The following is a 15,697-nucleotide window of genomic DNA, read 5'->3' on the forward strand; positions in this document are numbered from 1 at the left end:
CAGCAGGATTATTTCAGGAGTGGTAAAGCGGAATTCTAAGTTCCTTATTTCCACCACCATGACAAGGTAACTGACAGACGAAATGTAACTGGCATTGGATATCTTCAACTATTTATAGGGTTACCACCCATTTAGGTATCAGAGAAAGTGACTATCTACCCATAGAGGTTACCACCCATTTTTGTATCAGAGAAAGTGACTACCTAGCCTGTGGGAAACTCCTAGAGATGCCACAGAAGCGTCTATAATGGTTATCTGACGACTGTAATTCGACTGCAGGGAAGAAATTGCTCACATGTAAAGGTACTCTCGTGATCAACTTATATAATTAATCAGTCGATTTGAAATCGATGACATGCTGCCCAATGTGTGGAGGTGATGGCGAGAGTACCAGAGATATGAGTCCCGAGTTGGAGTGGTAATCAGGCGTTTTTTTGCTGCAGCGAGATCTTTTAACGAAATTTCGATCTCCCCCCTACACAAGGAGAGATGGCCATCATAATAAAATCAGCTGTATTTCCGATTTTATAAAGTGATACATAGTATTAAAATGGTATTTAAAAATTCTCTGTGCTGCTATTTGCTTACCTTAAGAGACTTTGTATGTGATGAGGCATCTGGCTACCCTAAGAGGTTTAAATTGAAGAGGTATCCTGTGGCAGAGACAGAGCATGCTCTTAGCATTCCGTGATGCAGGACGTGACAGTTATTAAACTGATAAAAACAAATTTTTTTCCCTGATAAGAGAATACATAGAGGAAATACAGCCTGTGCTATACAGTTGTATAGGATTTTTGCAATAAGCGACGATACTTTAGCGATGTGGAAACGTGTATGCTCCAGTTTCTTCTGTCATCGAAAATAAAGTGTATAAAAGGGAGAAATCAACATTTCGCATCAGAAAGCCATTTGTATGAACAACACCCTCACCTAGGATTGGATAAAGTGGAGTTTTTTTAAACTGGGGGGGGGGGGGGGGTCTACGTCAGGGATAACTGCTTGTCTCATAGAGTGCCACAGCCAGAGGCAGGGCGATCATGGGTTCTTGGCTGACCCAAAGTGGCGATTTAGTCTGTGCCGACTGGCTGGTTACAAGGCTTCGGCTAGTTGGCTCTTGCCTGCAGCTGTGGGGACATGTCCCAGCAGCGGTGCTCGCAGTGCCCTGTAGGTGGCTGAATAGCAAACTGACCAGTATGGTGGTTGAGCAGCGACAAAAGAGGAAGCGTGTGTTGCGTGTATTTTCAACTTTTATGTAGAATTTTGAGAAGATTAAATACGGAGAGTGTTTGTGCTGGATGATTATTCCTCCCTTTAAATTGACTGATTGATGCGTGAGTGGTCATTGCGACAGTCTCTCTGGCCTCTGAAAATCTGGTAGAGCTGGTATGTGGAAATCGGGAGATGAGCATGCAACTGCCAGTGTGGCCGACATGTGTGTCTCTACTCATCTCTTGGCTGGCCTGACCTCAGCTCCCACCACTCCTCCAGTCAGAGGATGCTATGTGTTTCATGATCGCGAGTGTGGTTCTTTTTTCTGCCAGATATGTTTAGATATTGCAGTGGAGGAGGGTGCTTGTGTTCTCAGATGTGCATGCAAGACCTTGGATATATTTAGCGCTCTGATCTATTTGTAGCGGAAATTTAATTACCTGATTTGCAAAATGTACACAAGTGGTTCTCAAACATAGAAAATATGTTTTATTACAAAGAAGAATCATTGTAAGGTTTGGGCGAGTGTTTTAAGTGATCTATTTGAGTAACATCTTCCTTAGCACATCTTGCAGAGCTTTTTCCCTACCTTGTCTCCTGTAACTTGTTAAACAATTAATCTGATAGAATAGTGCAAATCGACTATTTTATCATTTTTTGATACTGCAGTTGTGACATCATAAGAGTGAGCCATTTTTCCTGCCCAAGTAAAGAGAAGTACAGCCCAGCTTTCCCCACCGATTTCATTAATTATTTAAATTAATGTTTAAATAAACAATATATTGCTCGAATTTACTGCCCATTTCCTGTTATGAAACCCTCAAAGTGCGGCAGCTCTCACTAGTTTCCAGATGGAGGAGGGATGGGGGGAAGTGGGGGATGGGAGGGGAGAAGCCCTGTCTCCTGGAAACCGATTAAATAAAGAATATGCAAATTGAACTGAACAATATATTATTCTGTCAGTTGACACTGATTTGAAATTTGTGTCATAAGATCCTTCTACAGCAGCTCAGCACAGACTGAGTCTTTTTCAAGCCAATTTCCAGATGGGAGAGGGGAGGGGGAAGTGGGTTGTGGAGAGTGTAACTACTTGATCAATTCAATTAATTAGTCAATTAATTTGTTACAAAAAGTGTGGTAATATTGACAGGGGGAGGGTTGGGTATTTTCCATAAGGGTGGGGGAGGGGGAGGGATGGGGGTACTCAGATGGATGGCTTATCCAACAGGGGGTCATAAATCAAACCCCTGCAGGTAATAAATTAGTTAGGTTAAGGGGGGAGAGGGGAAATTTACCCTTGAATGTATGCTAGCCCCTGAATGCATGCAACCCACATAAACAAATTGGCCCAGAACTCACTTTACCCCAATACTCCCATGTTGTTCTGATGTAGCATTCTTCACACATGGACGTGTATAACTGGGCTTCAGCTTTTATCATATGATATTCCTGTATGGCACTCACACTGTCTGTTCAAGTATAGGATATAGACAAAATTGGTGACATGTGAAAGTTAAAGTTGGTTTGGAGAGTGTGCTCAGGTGGCCGAGGCAGAAAAGGTGATTGCTTGCATCAAATGGTAAAAGATCTAGGTTAGAACCATGGCCTGTGCTCAAATTTTCATTGTCATCAATGCACAGTGCAGTCATACTTTAGCATTATTTACAAATGTGAATATGATTCTCATATTTCATGCAGCCACTGGTCGTTGCAGTGCCTGTGTGCATGACTGAAGGGCACTTCCAAGTACATTAAAACAGCACAGGCAGTGCAGTTTAGTATCACTATAGTGAAAGTACCTATAAAAAAGCATATTTCACTTTAGATTGAGAAGTAGATACCCATATCGATTTCTGCTTAAAGAATACTTAATTAATTGATTCATATTTCTTTTCCTTCTTCAGTAACAGTATGTCTAAGCAGATGATATCAACTTTTTATAACAGGTGTCTGCATTGCTTTCAGCATTTAATTTATTAATTAAAATATTGTTTTGTAAGGTTATGTAGGCAATTTTTACTGAGTCTTATAGTGTCGTTTTGAACGAAAATAGAATTAGTACATAAGGCGCTGAGGAAATAAACGGGAAACAATTATCTGATCAACTTGTCAAACACACATATCACGCTCGAGCTCAGAAATTACATAGCAGATTCATACTGTTTTTGCATTATATTTGAATCAGTTCGTTACATCGTCCTAATGGTATCAGGAACATAGAGTTTCAGAAACTTAGGAAGACACAATATCAGAAAGTATTTTCTTTTGCATTACAACAGTTTTGCTTCTTAACAATCTGGAACATGACGCCCAAGCAACAACATGATGTTTGGCTGGCACGCTCAAACAATCGTAGTTCGACATCCAGTTTAGGTAGACATCACTGGTGAATACATATGTGAATACTTATGTGAATACATCTTTGGATGACATATGTTATCTGTGAATAGAAGGTGTAAACAATATGCCCATACCACGAAAATATGACATCATACATTGGTGTAAATGAGAAACACCCATACATCAATGCAGCGTAGAACAATTGTAACCATGATAGAATAGAATCATCTGTCAAAACTTTTTATAATGTGGGTCTATGTGTGGTACATAAACATGATAAACAAAATTACAGAAGTTTCCTGTTAATATATTATGTGTTGTAACCAATATGTGATAGAAGAGATATTGTTGTTGTGGTCTTCAGTCCTGATACTGATTTGATGCAGCTCTCCATGCTACTCTATCCTGCGCAAGCTTCTTCATCTCCCAGTACATACTGCAGCCTACATCCTTCTGAATCTGTTTAGTGTATTCATCTCTTGGTCTCCCTCTACGATTTTTACTCTCCACGCTGACCTCCAATACTAAATTGGTGATCCCTTGATGCGTCAGAACAAGTCCTACCAACCGATCCCTTCTTCTTGTCAAGTAGTGCCACAAACTCCTCTTCTCCTCAATCCTATTCAATACTTCCTCATTAGTTACGTGATCTACCCGTCTAATCTTCAGCATTCTTCTGTAGCACCACATTTCAAAGGCTTCTATTCTCTTCTTGTCCAAACTATTTATCGTCCATATTTCACTTCCATACATGGCTACACTCCAAACAAAAACTTTCAGAAACGACGTCCTGACATTTAAATCTGTACTCGATGTTAACAAATTTCTCTTCTTCAGAAGCGCTTTCCTTGCCATTGCCAGTCTACATTTTATATCCTCTCTACTTCGACCATCATCAGTTACTTTGCTTCCCAAATAGCAACACTCCCTTACTACTTTAAGTGTCCCATTTCCTAACCTAATTCCCTCAGCATCGCCCGACTTAATTCGACTACATTCCATTATCCTCGTTTTGCTTTTGTTGATGTTCATCTTATATCCTCCCTTCAAGACACTGTTCATTTCGTTCAACTGCTCTTCCAAGTCCTTTGCTGTCTCTGACAGAATTACAATGTCATCAACGAACCTTAAAGTTTTTATTTCTTCTCCATGGATTTTAATACCTACTCCGAGTACTGCATAAAATGTAAGGAAATAAATGCACAGTTCATATACTGGTCGGATGTTTAGAAATATGTAGGGGGCAAGGGGGGTGGAATTGGAAATAAAACGTGTGGAAATGGTGCTAGGGAGGCAGTGGGAAAGTTGTCAATGAAATAAACATAGAATTATTCAGAGGGAAAGTGGGAGGAGGAGGGGGTCTGATGATGTGTACTTGGGGGTTGAAATGGGTGGTGAAGATATCAGGTAATTTGGGAAAAAGATGAAAAGGAACCTGACAATTGGGTGAGGTTAACAGTGGGAAGGGAGAGGGGCACTTATCAAGGAGCAATAGCGCCAATGACAGGATTATCTTAGATTATATTGTGCAATTACTGAAGGCATAAGGTAAGAAAAGGAATTAAACTTACTTTAATTTAACTAAATACACAAGTTACATCGGTCAATGAAGAGATTAAATCAGATTTATACAGGCCAAGAAAAAGTACAAAACACTTGTCCAAATATATAATACACTAGGCCATAACCTGTATGTACGCAATAATCCATTAAAGACATGTATAGGCATAGGAGGGGGGAGAGGAAGGGAGGACAAATACAGGGTAGCATTAGGGGGAAATATCATAGAATACGGAATGTATGGTCAGGCATAAGATAATGTGAATAGGATTTGCCTTACACCTAGGAAGAAACACGTTGAAATCGAAAATATAATACAAGAAAGTATAAAATTACAGAGTTCATGTAACAACATAGGTCATAATTTAAAAAGTAAGGAAGCTTATCCCAATCATGGAAACATTATAGTCTGATACAGTAAGCAGGTCACATTTATTGCAGTACAGATGAATTGGTGTATGGGAACATACGAAATTGGGTAATAATAGAGAAGGTGAATATGGGACATACAACATGTAAAGGCTGCTGATATTTATAAATTATACAAAAAATGTAATATGCAAAATATGTAGTATTAAACATCATGTAAATAGGTTTAAAAATATAGTGAAATTATAATTATAGTAAGACCCCCAAAAAAGTGGATGACAAGTGATAACAAAGAGAGGCAAGTGCTAAAGGGGATAGGCTGTGATGGGTAATATAATCTTGTTGTCATGCTATGTCTGACATTACACTAAGTAAAAGATAAATTAAAGACAACCTAATTCCTATGATGACATGACCTTTTAGTCCTTAAATATCACATTTTTGCTGGCACAGAAGCCAAAGGCTAACAAAGCTAACGAAAGTACTGTAGTAATAAGAACAACATTAAATTCTTATCAGTTTAAAACAAAATCATGATAATACAATGGTTTGTTTAAAGTTTCAAATTATATCAATACTGATGCTGGATACAGGTAGTCAATGAACCAATGAACATTCTACTGAAGATTAAAGAAATATAATCTAATTATCTAGGAATGGAAAAAACTGTAATAATTACAAAAATCCCTACGTGTCTTACTACAGATAATATTGAGCACATGAGCCAATAAACCACTTAATTGTGAAAGGAAACATCAATCTCTTCATATTGAATTAAAATAGAGATATAATTGCAATGGGGTTTTAAAAGTTTATTATATCAAGTGTCATCTCACATACTGTCGATACTGGATCCAGGCAGTCAATAAGCCAATAAATTGCAGAATTAAGAAATAGCATACTATCCATGTGGGATAGAAATAGAACTGGAAATATAACAGTCCCTAAATGTCCTTCTACAGATAGCACTGAACACATGAAATCACTTTGTCTAACCAGGTCTATATATATAAAAAAACAAGATCTCGATATAAGAGGCAAATGAAATAAGATAGGATATGTCCATAAGTCCAAAATTGAATAGTGTTTCCTGTTTAATGACTTGCACGAGATAAAAACGTAATAGGTGTGCAGATATATGTCAATTAAACTTCGGTCACTGTCATTAAGTATATGTGTGAAAAACAACCTTAAAATTTAGAATGAAATACTTGGAACACCTAAAGCACTGTAGAGTAGAAACAGATACATCATATTTGCAAACCACTTCATTTAACAGAATCAGCACCCCACTGCCATAAAAACGTCACTAAGCACTAATAATAATTTGTGGACGGCAATGGCAAACCACCTCCATTAGGACCTTGCCTAGTAAGGCGGTGCGGGTCTCCCGCATCGTTCCCCTACGCTCTGTAAAGAAGCATGGGACTTCATTTCCATTTCAATGTCCGCCTACCAAAACCCAAAAACAGAACCAGTACAGTAACTTTAAGCATGAGATACGCTAACCTTCTCAATTGATCAAATTATTTTTAGGCTATAATTTACGCCTAAGATTTCCGATAACCATTCTGCATACTTGTGGTTTCCAATAAACCCATGGTATCAGTCCTTACGTGGTGTTTGAGAAAAGTAATGAGATAAATTTTTTATCTATCAAAGATTTTTTTTTTTCAAACGACAATATTTCCCGTTCAAAGTGTTTCCCTCGGCAGCTGTACCCTGGCAGGGGCGTTGTCTCCAGTGTTGGCAGCAGCACCGAAAGGCTTCAATTGGTAGGACTTTTAACATGATGGTCACATTCTTTTGAATGTTCTCTTGAATCCCAAAACGACGTCCTTTTAAGACATTTTTCAATTTTTATAAAAGAAAAAAGTCAGAACGACTCATATCAGGTGAATAGGGGGGTATGGTACAACAGGAATTCCTTTAGAGGAAAAAAATTTCGTAGTCGAAATGGCTGTGCGTCATGTTGCGTTCTCATGATACAACATCCATTTATCTGCAATGTCCGATCTCACTCGGTTCAGCCCTTTTCCTGAGCCTTTCAAGGACTTGGTTGATGGAACAAATTCTTTATGCACGATACTACTATAGAAAAAGCAAATCAGCTTTGTTTTGATTTCGATTTGATCATTCGAGCTTTCTTCTGTCGGTGAGACTTCTCAGTGTGCCACTCCTCACTTTGCTGCATGGTCTCAGGATCTTACAGAAAAATCCAAGATTCATCATCTATGGCGACACGCCTGAACCATTCGTGGCCATTGGCAGTCCTCTCAAGAAGATCAACGCACATGTTTCTTCGACTGTCCTTTTCGTAACGATTTTGGCACGAACCTTATGCATGTGCGAAATTTTAGTCAAAATGTAATGTATGGCGAATGTGTCAAAGACTAACACGTCATCCATCATCCTTATTGATAAATGTCGGTCTGACCTCACAGAAGCATGCACATGTTCGGCGTTTTCATCTGTTTTTGAAGTTTAAGGTCTCCCTGAGCGAAGTTCTTCTTCAACCTGTTCTCGGCCTTCCCAAAATGATTTGTGGCACTGAAAAACTTGTACTCTTGATAAAGAATGTTCCCCATAGGCCTGCTTCAACTTTTCAAAAAATGGTTCAAATGGCTCTGAGCACTATGGGACTCAACTGCTGAGGTCATTAGTCCCCTAGAACTTAGAACTAGTTAAACCTAACTAACCTAAGGACATCACAAACATCCATGCCCGAGGCAGGATTCGAACCTGCGACTGTAGCGGTCTTGCGGTTCCAGACTGCAGCGCCTTTAACCGCACGGCCACTTCGGCCGGCTTTCAACTTTTCAAGGGTCACACTAGCGGATTATAACACAAAACCTGATGACATAACGTTGCTATAAATTCAGGTGTTCCATTTTCGTAACACACAATGAAAACTCATTTCACTGGCAGAGCTCTCAGAAAGCACAGGATGGCTGTCCAGAGCTGAAACGCGAGCTGAGCGTGTGGAAGCAGAACAACGCAGCGTTGCCAGATCGCTCGCAGTGTTGTTAGTCTCATTACTTTTCTCACACACCTTGTAGATGGCGAACTGTATCCCGATTATGATATTTTTATCCTCAGGACGCCAGAAACTTCTTCTTTAACTAAATCTATCAGTTTCTTAAAGACAGTTTGATGTCAGACATGACCCACCAGGTTAGTGGAGGGTTCTAATGCGATGCTTCTTGGACTCGGGTAGGCACTCTGGCCCTGGATCGAATCCGCCAAGCAGATTAACGACGAGGGCCAGTGTGCCAGCCAACCTGGATGTGGTTTTTAGACTGTTTTCCACATCCCACTAGGTGAATAACAGGCTGGTCCCCATGTCACGCCTCTGTTACACACCTCACAGACATCTGAAAATGTTCGCACTATTTCACGGCTTACACTAGACACAGACAGCTGAGGTGCACTAATGCCGTCCTGGGGGGCACAGGGTGGCGACAGGAAGGGGATTTGGCCATCCTCAGACACTAAAATCGCCAGATCCATAGTAACAAGTTCAGACCCCACGTTGAAGTGGGACAAAGGCCCACAAAAATGATGATGATAATGATGATGAGTTTGATGTGGGTCATTTGACCAAAGAAATCAAACTAATTTGAATTTCACCGATTGTCGTCTGAAATTCGTATGTTCAGACGATGAGATCGGCTACATTGTGATCGTACACATAGTAGCGTACTGATTTGAAAAGATCGGCAGTCTTTGGATGATATCGGTCATTGGTGGAATCCACCAGTATCGGTGACACTCTCACCGCACCCAAAAGCGTCCCCTGCACGATCAATAATATTGTGCATTACTTCCTGGTCTGTAATTACACTGAACGTGTAGGTGTGAGATTTTGCGGTTGCACAATAATACCGAGAACATAAAAAATATTCTGAAATATACGAGTATGAACTGCCCGGCTATAATGACAATATCCTTGACAGTCTTGTATGCTATAACACCAAGGAGGCTAGTTTAGGTTAGGTTTGTTGTGTGGTAAAGCTCAAAACGAGGGGGTAGAGCATTGTTATTAGAGTGTAAATCATTGCCGGCATTGTGGGATGTGGGACGAGATGAGTACAAAGACAGGAGTGTGAAAAAATGATTTGCTGCTCAGAAACTATCGGAAGAGCGACGAAGCAAGATTTTTTTTTAAAATTAAGTAATACAAAATTATGAATAAAAGTATATGTAGATATTCACCAGTTAATATACATTACGTACCAGAATATAATCCTTCAGTGCATGAATTTTTGCATGACACGTTTCTCCGCCTATGTCTCAAACAGTGTAAGGTGAAACTGCACTTGTAAATTTTAAGTGTTCCAAAGAACTGTTAGGAATAAGGAATAGTAGCTTAATAAATAAACACTGACTTGGTGAAGCTGCGTCTCTCATTGTATTATTTAGTTGTTTGATGATGGGGATACGGGCGTCCAGAGAACTTTATCGGTGGGGCGTGGGGGGGGGGGGGGGGGCAGGGGTCAAGTGAGTATGGGTAAGCCAATGTATTGGAAATGGCGAAAATCGTTTCCAGTAATGTATCAAATTTTGCACCATCAACACACATAATGTTGTGATAGTATTTTTTTATGTGACCACAATTCTCTCAACAAGTTTTAGTGAGTACTTCGACGCTATTTGAACCAACTTTTCATCCACCTTTTTTTCTGGACAAAATTACTGGCAATATAATTGGCAATATCGTTGACAAATCGAGGGAGGACGTCAATATTACTGCAGTATTGTTGACTGTCCAGGGGCCGCATTAGACTGTGGGTCAGCCTGACGTGTGTCATGGAGCTCATAGTGGAGCAGAGTTAGCGCTGTTTGCTAGATTTAGCACAAAACCAGTAAACTACATACCCTGATTCCTTAAAGACTCGAACTCCTTCCTGTAGAACAGTTTCAAGCGGGTGGTTACTTAACAAAGTTTTAATGTGTTAAATATTTGACGTTAAACATGTGAACGAGAAATAGTTTGGGAAAGATTTGAAATTATCTTTAAAGTTTGTTGGAAGACGCTAAGTGCTCTCATGTTCAAATACTGGATTAACATTGTCTGGGTAATTTGCGCCTCACAAGTTACTCTACATCAAGACACATACAGTTTCTAACTTGAATACTTGACCTATTGCGTTAAACCCGTAACATAAGAGTACTGATCTTTATGAGCACATTATGACAATGTTTTAAATTCGATCAGTAACTGTATGAAATATTGAAAGTCAAAATTTTGTCGCCTCTGGATGCTGTTAGATAGCAACCTGGAACTGGTGGTGGATGACCATGATCCGGATTACCACTTTAGTGATACGTATACAAAAGGTAGTGCCAGGTCTTCCCCACTACAAGCTCCACCAGCATACGTCGGCGCGATTCTGCGGTCTTAGGCAGCTGTCTGATGACGTCACGAATAGGCTGTTGCATGGATGCGTATTGTTTAGTTAGTTTCATGTTCCATGGATCATTCTGCACGACAAATCGTAATGATGTTGAAAGAATCATTTTGCATTCACATCGCAAATTAAATTCTAAATATGGCTATATGTTGAACATTTATGTTTTTTAATTTTTAAAAATATATTCTTCTTAAACAACAGATGTGTGTTAGTCGTTCCTACCCACCACCTTTTACACGATAATAGAAAACCTTTTACGGAGCAGAACGAGTTTTCAAGGATAAAAACATTTTCAGTTTATTTTCAAATTTTAATTTGTGTCTGCACATCACTGAGCAAGTGATCAAAATTTTTTGTTACAGCATTGTGTACGCCTTTTTGGCTAAAGACAACCTTAGTGTGGCGTAATGAATGTCATTTTTCCTTCTGCTATTGTAATTATGCACATCATTGTTCCTTCTGAACTGTTGTGTTTCATTTGCAACAAGCTTCATGAGAGAATAAATATACTGTCAAGCAGCAGTCAAAAAGCTCAGCTTCTTAAACAGACATCTACAAGACGATCATGCGTGAACACTACATACCGTTCTTACAGTACGTTTTTGAGCAACGAAGACTTTCCTTGTTCAAGATGAGTTACTCCAGAACATTACTCCATATGACATTGTTGACGGAAAATATGCAGATATGTTAACTTACTGATTTGTCTCTTCCCACGATTTGCAATGATTCTAAGTGCAAACGTGGCTGAACTAAGTTACTTCGGCTAGCCGGAGTGGCCGAGCGGTTCTAGGCGCTACAGTCCGGAACCGCACGACCGCTACGGTCGAAGGTTCGAATCCTGCCTCAGGCATGGCTGTGTGTGCTGTCCTTAGGTTAGTTAGGTTTAAGTAGTTCTAGGGGACTGATGACCTCAGCAGTTAAGTCCCATAGTGCTCAGAGCCATTTGAACCATTTGAAGTTATTTCATGAGTTCCAAAATGCACTTTTTCCAGTTTAAATCCTCATCAATATGGACGCCTAAGGATTTTGATGTTTCCACGGTATTTATTATTTCATTGCTATGTGTCACACTTATCACTAGTGTAGTATTCCTAGATGTACACAACTGAATATGTTGTGTGGTAGTGGTAGTGGTAAGTTCCTATGGGACCAAACTGCTGAGGTCATCGGTCCCGCTTACCCACTACTTAATCTAACTTAAATTAACTTACGTTAAGGACAACACACACACCCATGTCCGACGGAGGACTCTAACCTCCGACGGAGCAGCCGTTTGAACCGTGGCAAGGCGCCTGAGACTGCGCGGCTACCCCATGCGGCTATGTTGTGTGAGGTGAGTCCGTTCGCAGAAGATCAGTCAATGGTACTTTGAAGAACACTGCTTAACATTTCTTCTGTTAACAGTCCAGCTTGCTAAGCCTGTTTGGATCGTTATAGAATCTTTTTCCGCTCCTTCATTTTGTCAACGGTCAGCAACATGTTTCGTCGACTGACAACGGAGAGTTTTTGCCTTAAAATGCTGGTGGCATGTGGCAACTACTTAGTTCTAATGTCTGCCACGTAGAGTACATTCCTCTCTTTCAATCTGGAAATATAACAGTCGGAAGTTTCTAAATTTTAATGCGCTGTGTGGCTTTTGCCGCAGTCTGTGTGATGCTTCTAATGTCTTTTGGGTTTGAGTCTGTTTCAGATTAATGGTAGATTAAGGTACTAAAGGCAAGGGTTCTTTGTGTGTGTGCCAGTCGCGATGGCCGAGCGGTTCTAGGCGCTTCAGTCCGGAACCGCGCGACTGCTACGGTCGCAGATTCGAATCCTGCCTCGGGCATGGATATATGTGATGTCCTCAGGTTAGTTAGGTTTACGTAGTTCTAAGTTCTAGGAGACTGATGACTTCACATGTTAAGTCCCATAGTCGTGTGCGTGTGTGTGTGTGTGTGTGTGTGTGTGTGTGTGTGTGTGTGTGTGTGTGTGTGTGCAAATATTATTACTTCACACTGAAAGTAAAGTGTAATTAAAATCTGTAAGCACCATCATAATGTGTAATATAAGTACATTTATTTGTAGATAATGTTAATGTTCTATAGAAGTTAATTAAATACATTTTGACATTTAGATTTTGAAAATCATTTATGCTTATGTTTGATATGATTAACGGGCACCCTGATTATTTTTACCCATTAATTAGCTCATTTCACTAAAAAACCTATTTTTCAGAAGCGAGTGAGGTCGAAGTTTTTGATAAAGGATTTGAAGGAATCTTCTGGAACTAAAAATAACAATACGAAGATAACAGACTAGAAACATGCTTAAAAACTGAGGTGCAGTGCGATGTTATCGGTATTATGGATGCGAGAGATGAAGGAGTACAGGAGAAGGTGCTAAATATCGCAACCTGGTTGGGAGAGTGTAAAACCTGTAGAAGATAATTAACTTAGTAGAAAATGAATGATCCCAATGTAGCTTCGAATGGAAAAAAAATGCGTTTCGCATACCTCTACACTACTTTCAGTGGTCCAGCAATTAAAGTTGATTAACATGTAAAAAATCCTGTGCAGTATTTTCCGGAATATTGCACCAAAGATTTCCTGGATGATGGGGGAGGGGGACGCGTCGGTGGAACGTCCCAGCGTTGAAGTACAAGAACTGAGTGTAGGTCATATTTTGACGGTTGCATTAGCATTTCCCTGGTTGCGCATTTATTTGTAGTCACACATGAGAATACCTCTGAATGGGGAAACATTTTCTGTACCAAGACCTAGTATGAAAGTTGTGTCTAATGACAACATAACATTTCTCAAAAAGATTAGTGAAATATTTAATTTTTACTAAGTATGCTTAGAAAATAATTTCAGTAATAAAAAAAATATGGTAGAAAAATAGTGCTCCAAAGCATTAAGGTGCCTGTGCAACATTTCTGTGAACTGCCAAATTTTTTTAACTCTGCGCAATAAACAAGGAGGACAGTTGTCTGAACGTTATTTACTGTTTTGAATTCAAAATTCGAAAACTGCGCAATGTCTATAGGGTTTGTAACTACATAACCAAGTATAAGACAATCTGTGGTACAAGTCGTTCCAGACTTACCTCCACCGTAAGTAATAACATATTCTGTCGTTCTAAGGAAGTTTTGGAGGCCAAAGGCGCCGATCATCAAAAATTTAAGATAATTTTGTCTCGTGTTGATCCTCATTTCCTCTTGGTCCTGTAAGTGAATATACATGGAAAGACCCGTGCTTCAAGAGGGACGTAAGTGTCACAGTCACATTATTAGACTACATACCTTGTTGGTAATAACGCCATCTCGTTGTCGCCTTTCAGCCATTTTGAGGAAGTCTGTGGACACACTTTAGATCACCAGAAAATAAAATAATATACACGACGTACTGGGAACAGATCTTTCCGACTAGTAACGACGACTTCTTGCGGTAGCTCTCTATCGGCAACGTGACTACTGACTTACAGAACTTCACAAATATCAGCGGAGTATCTTTGGTCCAGAGACAGCGTTTGATTATAAAATCAGCGTCGAGACCATGGAGGTAAAAAAAGAAGGGAGCTGTCATTGCGTCACAAACTTGAAACCTATGTCCGCCATCATAAGTAGCCCAAAACATAGGTTCACTGCTTTCATACCTCCATGATTTATCGCAGTGGTACTTCCCAGTGACGTCACTATGACGTGGTTTTGTTGACATGCACAAGATACGATAGCATGCTTTGGTTCTTTCCTCTTTGCAGACGTTTATGGGCTGGCAAGAACACGTGGGTAAGTTTTTTGCAAACACGAAACATTAAAAATCTTGTGCACACAAACTGAAAACTGAAAATGTGACGAACAAGGAGCAATACCAGTAAGCAAACAATAATTGGTTTCGGAGTTCATTTGCTGTAGATACAAACATAATCAAAGTGAATAAAATGCATTATGAAAGCATCCTTTTCACATGGCATTCTTTTCTTCTTGGTTGTTCGAAATATATCAACAAAATAAATTAGATTAACTTGGCCAAATGTGTCGTGTTACTAAAGCAAATACGCAATCAAGACCAGAAAAGCTTTCGAAATTGCCTTCCTTGGACTATGTTATTCACGAACGCACTGTAATTTTTAGTATTTAAAACGGCTGTTTCGTGCACACGACAGAAATAATGAACAAGAAGCAATCGTAAACAGTAGTCTGCTATGTTTTGGGCTGTTTAAGATGGCAACAGGCCCCACCCACTCAACGTGTCTATAACGCCATCTTCCTTCTTTTTTTTACGTCCATGGTTGGGAGAGACGCAGTCACGAAAATCTATAGAGCAAAAGATACATATATATATATATATATATATAGGTCAAGATACTACGCCCCAGCAGCTTGGAGCGTTAGCATACCTTCAGCTGTGAGAAGTACTGAGAGCTGAAGCGATGTTAGTGCTACAAGCGGCGATTAACAGAAGAATGGACTGACAAACAGGGAACTTGTTATTTTTAATGGTGTTACTTCCACATTTCCCAGTAACTAAATGTGACGGTGACTTTTCCAGCAGGAAAAGGAAAATGTAATTAAAGTAATATTCCATCTCCTGTTAATGTAATCATATATTAACGAATTTCTGTGCGGAGTGTTATCTCGATTCTTACTAGCAAAGTCGTAATCACATAATCGTAAATCGTTTAATACGGGAAATGAATTATGACATCATGTATTTAAGTTCAGAACGAACTGATTATGAGCATATCCGCGTGCTTGCCATGTAGTTTCTGAATTCAGATGCGTTGCACCGATTGTACATCGTTTCACAAGTTCCTTAGCTGAT

This window comes from Schistocerca piceifrons, chromosome 3 (assembly GCF_021461385.2).
Source record: "Schistocerca piceifrons isolate TAMUIC-IGC-003096 chromosome 3, iqSchPice1.1, whole genome shotgun sequence".
Lineage (NCBI taxonomy): Eukaryota > Metazoa > Arthropoda > Insecta > Orthoptera > Acrididae > Schistocerca > Schistocerca piceifrons.